At 36.6% G+C, this 13,797-nt stretch overlaps 1 pseudogene; it reads left to right on the forward strand.

Annotated features, from left to right (window-relative positions):
- The first annotated feature begins 4,009 nt into the window (after positions 1-4,009).
- Positions 4,010-13,797, forward strand: part of LOC101603804 — a 57,534-nt pseudogene continuing 47,746 nt past the window's right edge.

Raw genomic sequence — 13,797 nt, forward strand, 5'->3', positions numbered from 1 at the left:
CTAAACAGTAAGAAGTAAAACACCCCACTCACAAAATGGGGCAAAGAGCTGAACAGGCAGTTCACTGAGGAAGAAACACAAATGGCAATCACACACTTAAGAAAATGTTCATCATCCCTAATCATCAGAGAAATACAAATTAAAACAACTATGAGATTCCACCTTATCCCAATAAGGATACCAAACATCAAAAATATCAAATGAAAATAAATGCTGGCAAGGATGTGGAGAAGTAGGGACACTCGTACACTGTTGGTGGGAATGTAGGATGGTACAACCACTTTGGAGAGCAATATGGAGAAAAAGCTGAATATAGAGATACCAACAGACCCAGTTATTCTCTTACTGGGCATCTACCCTAAAACCTTCAAACCACAGGCCAGAGATATTTGCTTAACCATGTTTGTAGTGGCACAATTTGTAACTAGTAAGAGCTGGAATCAATCCACATGTCCATCACTATAAGAATGGATAACTAAGATGTGGTATGTCTACACAATGGAATTCTATACAGCAGTAAGAAGAAATGACACAAAGATATTTGAGGAAAAGTGGTTGAGCTTAGAACAGAACATTCTCAGTGAACTTCCCCCATGACAGAAAAGAGATCACCACATAGTCTCACAGCACCTAACCTTAAAATACCCAAGGTACCTTACATAGCCAGCAAGCATCTCATGGACTAGACACTAGGATTAAAGGGGAGGGAGGGGAGGGCATCAAAGGAGTGGGAAACACTAATCTAGACCCAAATGGCAATGGTACCATAAAATTCTACTTCCTAAAAGGCAGATCAAATGGCTGAACCTTCACCAGGCCTTTACATGAAATGCCTGAACAAGACACTGAAGAGGGTAGGATCAAGTCTAACCTAAATCTTCTACATCTTCCCTCCCTCCCTCTCCCCTCCCTCTCTTTCTCTCTCTCTCTCTCACTGTCTTTCCCTCTCTCTCTCTCTTTCTCATAACTCTTGTATATTAGTTATCTTTTTCCTCATTTTCTTAGTGGGCACTGACCTGTAACTCCCAGTACCAGCATGGGGCTATCATCCACAATGAACTTTTGATCACAGAAACATACAAGGTTTCCTAAAAGAATGACAGATTTCTGTCAGAGTACTTGATGACCCACCAAAGGTCAGTGCTAAGACCCTATTGCTGAAAACTCGATATGCAGCTGACACATAAAATGGAACAGCATGGCTGGAGGCCAGGAGAGAGTCAGTCCCCAGATAGTCAACGTGTCTAGTGCCAGAAGGTGCTACAGGGGCAACTGGGGGAAATGACCAGTATCGGTCCAAGCAACTCATGGTCTAACCTACTTAGCAACAAATAGCCTGTCATAATGCCCACACAAGTCCAATAGTGGCACACAGCCATGGTGGGGAACCAACTGCTCTTGATTTGGCTAACTGATCCCCTCAGTGGTATGGGACCCATAGCTGGAGGTGGGAAACAAGTCAGAACTATATCCAAAGATAAGACTACTCTCCAATATCAAGCTACCATCTATTATGGGGTACAAGAGGGCCTACACCTATTAAGTTCTCTATTAAAAAAAGGTTATCTCATTTGTCCTGGTGCTAACTCACTCTCCATTGGAGATTCTGCTTCCCTTTTTCAGATAGATGCAGATCCTAAGGAGAGAGCCACCCCATCATACCTCACAAAGGCCCCAACTGAAACTAAGGAAAATTAGCCAAACAAGCAAGGGTGCTGTTTTCTTGATGAACCAGATATCAGCACAAGGGGAAAGGAGACCAACACAGAGAAAAATCAACTTCTACCAAATCAGAGAGCCAGAGCCTCAGAGCCCCCAACACCTCATCACTGAAGCAGACCAAAAATGAACCCAACATAGCTCAGGGAAATTTTGCGGAAGAGGGGGCGGAAAGAATGTCAGAGCCACATGTTGGGTCATGATATGCAGAGACATTTATCATACCAATAACTGTGGGTTAACTCCACAATGCATGACCCATATACATCAACAAGGAGGTGCCATTGGGTTGGGGGTAGGTCACGGATGAGCCTAATAATGGTACCAAACTGCCTGTATTTGCTGAATATAAAACTAATAATTTTTTTTTTAAAAAAAGAAATAAAAAAATAAATAATTATATAATACATAAATGATTTTTGTTCTGTAGTTATAAAAATATATGAGGACAATATTCAATTGCTTATAGATTTATGATGTCAATTTATTATTACTTATTTTATTTAATGCATATGCAAACAAGTTAGAACTAACAACATAGAGATAGTATTTTCATAATCAATTTTGTAATACATAGGTTTTAGTTAGAGTTCTTTAGGACAGTATTGCATTTTGAGAAGGAAAAGGAAGTTAAGAGAAAGGAAGAAGAAGGAAGAAAAGGAAAGGCACACCAAGATTGGAAAAGGCAGAACAGGACCAAATTCTGACCTTAAATGTAATCCCTTTTTTAAAAGTCCTTTTGTTTGTAACAAAACTTGGGGATGTATTATCTCCTAACTTGTCAATAATTTCATTTGATTTTATCAGATTGCTGATATGCTTTACCTTAATTTAGCAGCTTTAGACTCAGTGAGAAGCAAGTTATGGACTAGTACTAGGTGACCAGACTCCATCCACATCCATCATTACAGCTCACTTCACTATGGAAAAAAGGAATCAACTGAATTTTATTTAGGAAAACTAATTTACATAAAGTTTACACCACTTTTAGCAGAAAATTTGTCATGGAGGACACATTGCAATTGCCTTTATAAAGCTAGACAAAATCTCTTGTTGCATTTAATAAGGTTGTAAGGTAAAAGGCAGGGAATGTTCAATAACTTAGAATCTAGCATAGCAACAGGACATTTCTAAAGTCAGTACTGAAGACCTGGGTGGGTGTTTCCAATTTTGCCTTGAATCTCCTTGCTTTCAAAGAAATAGTATTTCCTCACTTCTCATCTCCATGTTTTTTATTTATTTTTTTGATAGTAGATAAAGTGTTATTTTAATATAGGTAACTGAACCCAAGGCCTCACAATACTATGCAAGTGTTCTACCTTAGAGTCTTATGCCCAGCCCTCTTTTCATTTCTTATTTTATTTTTTGATTTTGAGACATTGTAATAGTACATTGCCCAGGCTTGCCTTGATTTCATTCTGTAGCATAGATGTTCTTGAACTTGATACTCTCCTGTTTCAGCCTTCTGAATGGTAGGATTACAGATCTGTAAAACTATGCTCATCTGAGTTCAAAGTATTTTTGAAAGAAGAATTATGCTTTTATGGTAATATCCAATGGATATATATCTACTAATAATTGCATAAATACATAACTATGCAAGTATTTTTCATTTTTAATTCTGTCATTGCTTTCCTTGATGGATTTGCTTGATGGATTTGCATAATGTTACCCAGAATACACTAAGATAAAAAGACAAACCACACGTCCAAATCTAAGAACATTCCTAGTAATATGACTTCTGAATGTTGTTTTAGAAACTCCTGCCAGATCCTAGATCTGGAATTTGTTACACATATAGGCATGAGAAATAGGAGAAAAGAAACAACTGCTTTGAATTTCCAACCAAGGCAAGAAACAAAGATACCAGTACAGTTTCAGAATGAATAAGAATGAAAGCTCTTCTATTTCTAATCACTGTTTAGAGACAGGCAGAAGTACAAGCAGAATGAATGGAGCTTTGAATTAGACACAAACCTTAACTTTTGTGGATAGTTTAGCTTTGGTGGTGCTATGACCTGAGAAAACCTAGTGGCTCTAAGTTCTATAAAAAAAATACTGTTTTTATTTTAGAACAAAGTGCTTATTCAATGGGGACGTGCTTGGTTTATCTTTTATTTGAAACATTTTTACTTAATAAACATCAAGGACAAAAGAAATGTTTGTGAAAGTAGCAGTGAAAAATAGGTTGTTAATGTAAAAATGAGTGACAGTAGTCTTCAAGGAAGGACTTACCTTTTCCTGAGTATAACTTCTATGTTTAGTTAGGGAAGAAGAGACCTTCGGCATCATGAACAGCAGAAAAATGAGAAGTTTGATAGAAGGATCTATGTGTCTCTGTACAAACAAGCTAGGATACCTTGAAGAGTTTCTGAAGGCTGTTCATGAATGGAGTGTTTGTGCTTGGGAATGTGAAATAGGAGAGGGAAGAGGAGTCCATGTAACACGAGTCAGCAGCATGGTAGGAATGTTCTCAGCAGAAGGTGTGGTACCCAGAAATTTCTACTACATAAGTACAGTGGGTGTACTATGAAGTAACCTTGCACCTCTATGCTAGCCTTCTTCTAAACAACTCAGGCAGAACAGTGTCCAGTGGTCAACAATCCTATATTTACACTTAACAATTTGCTAAGCAGAGTAGATCTCATGTTAGGCTCTTACCACAAATTCAAACATTCTTGTGTAAATATGATATGAGAAATATATATTTTAAAAGAATATTCCAAGATTGGAATAGTCACTGACTATTTCAAATGAACAAAGAATAGGGAATGCCATGTCTAAAAGTGTCTTGAGAACTAAGGTGGGATTGTAGCAGTTTTACATTAGGAGCAGGAGATTTTGAGACTTTCATAAAAATATGTACTGGGGCAGAATAACCTCAAAATGCAAAAGGATTTTAAGGAATAGAAAAGAATGGCATTTGATCACATATATGTAAATAGTTCACTTAAATATCAGAATTTCTGTCAGAATATCATTGCTCTGAAATCCAGATGAAATGATAGAATTTATTTTGAATTCATAAACCCTAGTAGGCCCAAACCTGAATTCCACTTACTATGAAATTCCATTGAACTAGCTAGGTATCATGAATAGTATGATTTGCTTTGATAACCCTTTTCCTTAACTTTCTTAAATCCAAATTTCATCTACCCTCTTTCTCACATCCAATAATAATAAATTTTGTTTGTTTTAAATTAAGGAAGATGGTGTGAAGGACAAAATTTATCCTTTTTCAAGGGAATCACTTATTTCACCACTAGGAAAAAATATTTTATGGAGAAAATTATTAGCTCAGATTGATTCCTAGGTAAATGGTATTTTTTTAAGTTCTATTAAATTATTTTTTATTGTTTATTTTTATTTATTTATTTGATAGTGACACAGAGAGAAAGTGGCAGATAGGGAGAGAAGAGAGAGAATGGGCACACCAGGGCCTCCAGCCACTGCAAACAAACTCCAGACACGTGTGCCCCCTTGTGCATCTGGCTAACGTGGGTCCTGGGGAATAAAGCCTTGAACTGGGATCCTTAGGCTCCACAGGCAAGCACTTAACCGCTAAGCCATCTCTCCAGCCCCCTATTAAATTATTTTAATGTGACATGAGCTATTACATATTCTGTGATTTTGAGATGGCTTTAAAATATTTATCTACAGGTGTGTAATATTTGCTATAAGGCTACTGGATTCTCTCAGTTGAAGTATAAATGACAGTGTTGTTATTAACACAAATAAAGGCTTAGAAGTTGTCCTACTACATTTAAACTTAAGTTGTGTATTAAATGAATTCCAGTCCTGAGTATCAGAGCAGTGTCTTTTCCATTTACTACTGAGAGTTCCTCCTGACAAGGTCTTGTTTAATATCCAATCATGTGGCTGCTGGCCTTATGACATTGACAGTTTCTCAAGGGAATCCCTCATTAAATGAGATAGGAAAAATGTATCTTTAATTAGTGTCAACTACTTCTTTCAAATCTGTAATTTCTCTTTCAAATTATAATCTGGAATCCTGTCCTGAGGATATATAAAGGAGCCTCTGAGAAACTAAGTTCATACATTTCCTAGATTCCTCTTTCTCTGTTTTTAAAATATATTTTTTTTATTTATTTATTTGACAGAGAGAAAGAGAGAGAGAGAGAATTGGCATGCCAGGGCCTCTTGCCACAGCAAGTGAATGCCAGATGCATGGACCCCCTTGAGTATCTGGCTTACATGGGACCTGGAGTATTAAACTGGGGTTCTTTGGCTTTGTAGGCAAATGCCTTAACCTCTAAGCCATTTCTCCAGCCCCTCCTTTTTCTATTTTTAATGATCTTTAACTTGTAGGTGAAATAAACAGATAAACAAATGGAGGACCCCTCCTAGATTTATAAGCAACTATTTTCCACTCCAGGTTTTATTTTTATCTGTTAACAGTCTATTGGTTTTACTGTTGACAAAACTAGAAGATGGAATCTTCAAGTTATGTCATCAGTCCCAATAAGGGACCACATTTTTTAACTGCCTATGACTAAAAGTGTGAAAGTAATTGCCATCGTTATTGCATACACATAGATATTTTAGGACTGATTGCATTCTAATATGTTTCCATTTCACCACTGATTTCTCATTCAATGTTAACACATTAGATAACAAAAGAATTACTAGGGAAAATGTTTATGATGCAGCAGGCAAATTTTAAGAGGATGCTGGGACACCCATGTTTATTCATTATTATTGACAGCTCCTTGATGCTCTTCAAATGAATCATATCTGACATATAATTAAAAGTGATGAAAAAGTTCAGTATTAAGTACTTTAAAACCATAATATTAAAAATTCCTTTACTGGGTGTGTGCAGGTCACAGCTCTTCTCTAATTTACAGATTCTTTGGGGCTTTGGAAGCTAATATAAATGTAAAACCCCAGAGGTAAGTTTGTTCAGTGAAAGTGAAACTTAAAAAATGCCTAAATGTGGGCGGAGGGATGGTATTACCATGGGATATTTTTTATAACCATGGAAAATGTTAATAAAAATTGAGAAAAAATGCCTAATTATCAGTACAAGGTGCAAAAATATCTCTTATGAAGTACTGATGATAGTTATGTTAACACTAGTAAATAAACACTAAAAGTGATATCTTATGCTTAATTTTATCTCTCTCTCAAAACCTAATTTCTTGGCTTCCTAATGGGTTTAGGAAATGAGTGAAAAAATATTTTCTTCAATAAACATATACAAATATTTTCTCCAATATATAGTTATTAGTGATATTCATTTAAAACAATATTGTAAAATGTACATTATTTCAACATTATAAAATTATGAAAATAGATACCTTTCCAAGGACAAATTAATTTCTAGAAAATATGCTGATCTTATCAATTGTTACTTATCTCACCAATTTCTGCATTATTTTTAAATTTTTTGTATTTATTATTTTTCAGGGGGTAGTTATAGGTAAGATCTCACTCTAGTCCAGACTGACCTGAAATTCACTATGTACTCCCAGGCTGGTTTCAAAGTCACAGAAATCCTCTTTCCTGTCCCTCTTGAGTGCTGGGAATAGAGGCATGCACCACTAATCCCAGCTCCAATTTCTGTACTCTTAAAGATATCTCACCTTTGCTCTAAAGTACAGCCTAAACTCTTGCCCATATTCCATTATATAATTTAGGTACATAGGTAAATTGCATTTTGGATAAAATTATATGTTAATGCATGGTATTTATTATGCTTTTTTGCTGTATTTTGATAAATAATATAACATAATTAACATAACTTAATTAGCTACGAATTCTTATTGAAAAGATACAACATTATGAGTCTTAGTTACCTAAGAAAATGAATTATTTCTATTTAACATATGTTTCAGAATATGTAATGCAAGCAAAATGTCTTTATATATTCAGGGACTTGGGACTTGACTTTTGTCCACCTATTCTTTGAGTCTATCCATTGATTAGTCCACAAGAAAAGAATCACCTCAGAATGGAACTTGGAGTTCAACCTAGAGCCCAGAATAGGGAAGGGGTTGGGGAGGAAGGTAAAAGTACAAAGAATAGATGCGATGAGTGCATGAGACATGCAATTATGGAAATATCTCAGGCATCATACTAATGTATACAATTAATCCATGTTAAAATTTAAATTTTAATGTTTTAGTAAAAATCAGAAAATAAAAACTGAAAATATGCAGAGAAAAATGTAAATGAAGTAAAAATGAGTGAAAACTAAGTGAAACAAGAGAGCCTGACAAGCGTAACTACTTTAAATTCTATGAACATGTCACTCTGAAAAAGGCTAAACTAGAAAGGTTATACAAATATAGGTAGTGGCCAAGATGGAGGAAATGGGGGTGAATAGGTAGAACATGGAATTTTTAGGACAGTGAAATTACACTGTTCCATACTCTATTACTGGATGAATGCTATTTATGTGTGCAAACTCAGAATGTACAACACCAACAGTGACCCATAATGTGTACTAGCTACCTTAGTATATGATGTATGGCAAGAAAAGTATTTTGCTTCTCAGAGGGGAGGGTCTGCATGTGTGGAAGTGAGGTTGCAGGGACCATCTCTATACATGTTACTCAATTTTGTTATGAAATCAAAACTATTTTTAAAGTAGATTTAAAAACATTTCATAGTTGTTTTTCTAAATAACTGGAAATATGCATAATCACTTATATTAAATTGAGAACTCATTAGTCTATAAAAGAAAAGAAAATCCAAATACTTAACTATGAGGTATATTTAGAACTCTGAGCCTTAAGCCTTTGTTTACATTTATGCTCAAGCTCAAGCATGGGGAGCTACCACAGACAGCCTGAGGATTTGATATAGCAAAGGGACACCTAGGGACATGTTTCCTATGGTGACCATTTGCCATACAAGCACAACAGATGGCATTAAGAAGAGGGGTGGGACTGGCTGGCACTTCAACAGACTGCCAGGCTCCTTCTGGACTCTTGATAAATATTAATTAAATGAATTGAATCCGCTGATGAGCATCTGACATGCTGCCAGTTATGTCAACCAGTTTTCATTTTACATATTATCCTCATGTTAACATGACAGGGAAATGTTGAACTGTCATTATCAACTCTGAATGGATATAGAGATAGCCCACACAAGGTGGAATACAAAAAAGCATACCTAGTCAATAGATTCTCTTTCATCAACATATTATTAAAACCATACACTAGTGATACATTGATCAACAATTCATTAAGAAACAAAGTTATACTATTTAACAAAAACAATCTGTGTATGATGGACTGAGAGTGTCAGGTTGTCATTATTATCTGGCTATAACAGAGAAGGAGGAAAAACAACAGGTTAAAATTCAGTCCTTACATTTCTGTGGTTTGCAGAAGTTCTGAAAACCTGTGTGTATTTCTTCAGGAAGCAGAAGTCAGCAGTGCATCAACAAATACAAAGGTAATGGGAGATGGTTGATTTCCCCAGGGAGCAATAGTAGGAACCTATAAAATAGTCCATATGTTCAGAAGCATCTTAAGCTAAGGTATGCTACTTGTGCTTTATATGTATGTGCCCCAAGGTAAACAGGCATAAAAATGTGTCTTTGTTATAGGAAGACATTCATAATATCTGTCACCTTCTCAGCCTGAGGGTTCAGGTGAGGATTCATTAATATTAATGTGAAAATTCCACAGGCTCTTACATAACAGCAAAATGTCCTTCCTAATGTTCCATGTCTGAATATGTCAGCCAGTTATCTGGGAGGTCTCACCCACTTCCCACTGTCATTCCTTTAGCCTTTTTTTAATTGCTATGGCCAGGAGGTGTCAAATGAAAGCACCTGGTCACTGGCAATTTTCCAAGATATTTTACAAGAACATTGCTAAGCACCGAAATTACCTATGGCAATGTTGTATTTTCCCACAATGTACTCACTCATTACACTTCAAAGCATCCCACTAAGTGGGCCTCTACCAAAAGCAGCTGCTGCAAGCCTTCTTGCAATCTTCTTCAATCCCAGTTTCCATAAGTACTGGTTCCCCAGAGAAAAATTTCTTCATGGGTAGAATGTGTTAGTATCACCACCTTTTTGGAGTAGACCTATCACACTGAGACTTGGATTATATTCTATTGGTGTTAGTTTCTATGTAAATAACACGATGGTGTATGAAATAAAGGAGATATGTGTGGTAGTTTGAATGCATATCCTCCATAGACTCAGGTGTTTTATTAAAACTTGTATCTCGGGTCTCCAGCAGCCTGGCTGGACAGTGTGTCACTGGGGGCAGCTGAAATAAACCCCTTCTTCCCAAAAACTGTCCCTGGTTTGGATGTTCATCCCAGCAACAGAAAACTGTGTACAACAATATGTAAATATATTTTAAAATATATTTTCCCAAAGTCAAATAACCAACACATCCAGGTAATCTATTTACAAAACATGTGACTTAATCAAATATATGATCTCATATACATTTCCAATTCTGTGTTTTTTGAAAATATCTAGATATATGGGAAAACAACTAGTTTTCATCTACACAATGGAATTCCACACAGCAGTAAGAAAAAATGACACAAAGAAATTTGAGGAAAAATGGGTGAACCTGGAACAGATCATTCTCAGTGAACCTACCCAATCACAGCAAAAAATTCGCCACATAGTCTCACTCATCTACAGCACCTAACCTGAATCTACCCAAGATACCTTACATACCTAGCAAGCATTTCATGGACTAGACACTAGGTTGAATTATTTAAATAATTTCTCTTTTTCTACTTTGTGCCAATAATTTGAATTTCCTTATTGGTAATTATTACTATAAAACCTCTTCTTTTTCTACATTATTAAGTACGATGTGTTTGAAATGTGTGTGTCAGGAATCATTGTGAAAGAATCTGATAAGGGGCTGGGAAGATGGCTCAGTGTATCAAAGTGCTTGCTGTGCAAGCATGATTAACAGACTACAGATCCTCAGATCCCACACAAAAGCTTTGCATAGCAGCAAGCATCTGTAATTTCACCACACTTATGGTGAGGTAGGAGACACAGACATCAGAACCCCAGAATCTCTTAGGCTAGCTGTCCCAGAGTACACAGCAGTGAACAAGAGACTCTACCTCAAATAAGATGAAAGACAAGCATCAGTAATTTTACACCTGTGGCATCCACACACACATGATAGGAGATGCACACCTTTATTCACATACACGAATACAGATATACAACACACACACACACACACACACACACACACACACACACACACAAAGACAAGAATTGGATCAGCACAGTGATTTTATTGTTCTCATAGCTAGCATAATTTCAACTCACAGCCCATCATAAATGGAAGTTGTTACCACCTGTAGCACCTCAATATTGGGTCAGTTTGACTCTAAATGAATTCACAAAACCTTAGTGAATTAATGTCAGCTACAGCATTGGTGGTAGTGAAATCTTACAATTCTCTCTGGGTGAGAGAAGAAACAATGCAGCCTATCACTTTAAGGCTTTATCCATCATTTGTATGATGTTGAGTTTATATATAGGGGGAATTTTAAATTATTAATCCTGTAGTATAAGGGAGAATCCTACAATGAAATAACAAGAATAGAATTGACATGGTAGAGTGGACAGATAATGGTTCCTAATGCATTATGAAGAACTTATGCCAGTTGTTCTGGCTGCTTCTTAGAATTCTTCCCTTAGGCCACGCTAATACTTAAATATCAACATGGTTATCAATGAATATGTCCATGGTGATGAGAAAATAGATAAATATACTCAGTTCCTGGAATATTTACATTAGTTTTACTTATGACAATATTGTACAGCCTCACAGCTCAGTGAAATGCAGAATGTCATGAGATGCTAGTTTTCCCAACTTCTTTTTTTCTTACAGAATCTCCTATTAGTTTTGTTTACTTAAACTTACCAGTAACAACAGACAAAATTCTCCATCTGCAGCTGGCTTAATTTCTGAAGTGTTCAAATTACCCTGTCCAATTGCTTTGCCTCTGTCAGACAGAGCTGTGCCAGTAGGAATGAAATGATGGATGTAACAGGGATGCCCCTGAATAACTGAAAAAAAAAAAAAAGACTTGGACAGATCTCACTGAGAAGAAAATTTTAATGCTCAAAGGCACTGTGAATGTTCCAGTGGGCAGTGCCAAGCAAAAACTTAAAAGATAACAGATGGTAAATATATTCTGACCAACTGACTATTTTCATTTTCAGAAGCAAGCAGTTCCTAAGTCACATAGCTCCCAGGTCAAAGAGAATACTTTTCTCTACCTGTGCTTACTAGATACCCATAATTACCATTAATAAGCAAATGTTTCTAGCTATTGGAATATGCTTTGATAGGCATAGTGTAAATATAATTATTAACAAATTTTAGAACAATGAAAGCCTACAGGATCATACATATTATGTCATGTTATTCTGGAATGTCTTAAAGTATTAGAGAATACTGCAACTAACATCTTTATTCTTCTCAAGAATTATTTTCTGACAATGGAAACTAAAACACAAAGGCATTCAAAATGCCCTGCACGGTTCAATGTTATTATAGGTATTTGAGTTAGGTAAGTAATTAAAAATGTGAGGTAATTGTCTTAGTCTTATGTGTGCAATTGATGTTTCATAAAAGAATTATTTTGTCTAGACTTACACAGGTTGGCATGAATTAGATGAGTAAAACTGGGTATTACTTTCATTTATTATTTCTGTGTTACAGAGACAAAATTCTTTATTCTAATATTAGGAACTAGCATCACCCCACTCACCTACAAAATTATTATCATTGGCTGTTCTTCAAATATGTGCCAGATTAAAAATGTGAACACTGTTGGCTATTTCTATACAAAAAATATCTTCTTGGTTCCAGTTTTACTATTATATGGAAACCAGAGTTTTTGATCTGTAACAATACCTCTTAAGAGTGGGCTGGGATTATATATACACACAAAGGGAGATGCCTCACCTAGAGAGAGTCTTTCCTACTTAGAAGCATCCATACCCCATGCTGGCAAAATTTCCTAGGACATTTCTCTCTCCCATTCACTGTGAGAATAGGACTGAGAAGTTCTGCCAGATAAAATCCTATTGGAACTTGCATCTAATGGTTGTTAGTTGCTAATTTACATTCAGTCCTGGCTCTGCCAGTTTCAAAAATACATGAGAGTACAAAACCAGATGACTTTAAGTAACTCCAAGACTGAGAAGTTTCCTGGACAATAGGACTCTGTCTATAATGTTATATCGTGTCATGCCAAAGTGAATAAGTCAGAGAATAGATCTATGCTTGTCAAGGTGCTTCCCATATCACCTTATTCATCAACTCTTTGTAAAATTTCCAAGATACCTTACATACCCAGCAAGCACCTCATGGACTAGACAATAAGATGGATAGGAGGGCGGGGAGGGCATCGAAGGGTGGAAAACAGTAATCCGGACCCAAACGGCAATGGTACCATAAAATTCTACTTCCTAAAAGACAGACCAAATGGCTGAACATTCACTAGACCCTTACAGGAAACACCTGAACCACAAGACACTGGAGAAGGTAGGATCAAGACTGACCTAAATCTCCTACATCTTCCCTCCCTCCCTCTCCCCCTCTCCCCACTATCTCTCTCCTTTCTAACTCTTGTATACTAGTTATGTTTCTCCTCAATTTCTTAGTGGACACTGACCTGTAACTCCCACTTCCAGCTTGGGCCTACCATCCACAATGAGTTTTTGATCAGAGAAACCTACAAGGTTTCCCCAAACAATGACAGACTTCTGTCAGAGTACTTGATGACCCACCAAAGGCCAGTGGTAAGACCCTATTGCTGAAGACTTCATACACAGCTGACACATAAAATGGAATGACATTGCTGGAAGCCAGGAGAGAGTCAGTCCCCAGACAGTCAGCGTGTCTAGTGCCAGAAGGTGCTACATAGGCGACTGGGGGAAATGACCAAGATCTGTCCAAGCAACGCATTGTTTAACCTAATTAGCAACAAATAACCTGATGTGATGCGCACACAAGTGCAATAGTGGTACACAGCCATGGTGAGGAACCAATTGCTCTTGATTTGGCTAACTGATCCACTCAGTGGTAC

This window comes from Jaculus jaculus, chromosome 10 (genome assembly GCF_020740685.1).
Source record: "Jaculus jaculus isolate mJacJac1 chromosome 10, mJacJac1.mat.Y.cur, whole genome shotgun sequence".
Classification (NCBI taxonomy): domain Eukaryota; kingdom Metazoa; phylum Chordata; class Mammalia; order Rodentia; family Dipodidae; genus Jaculus; species Jaculus jaculus.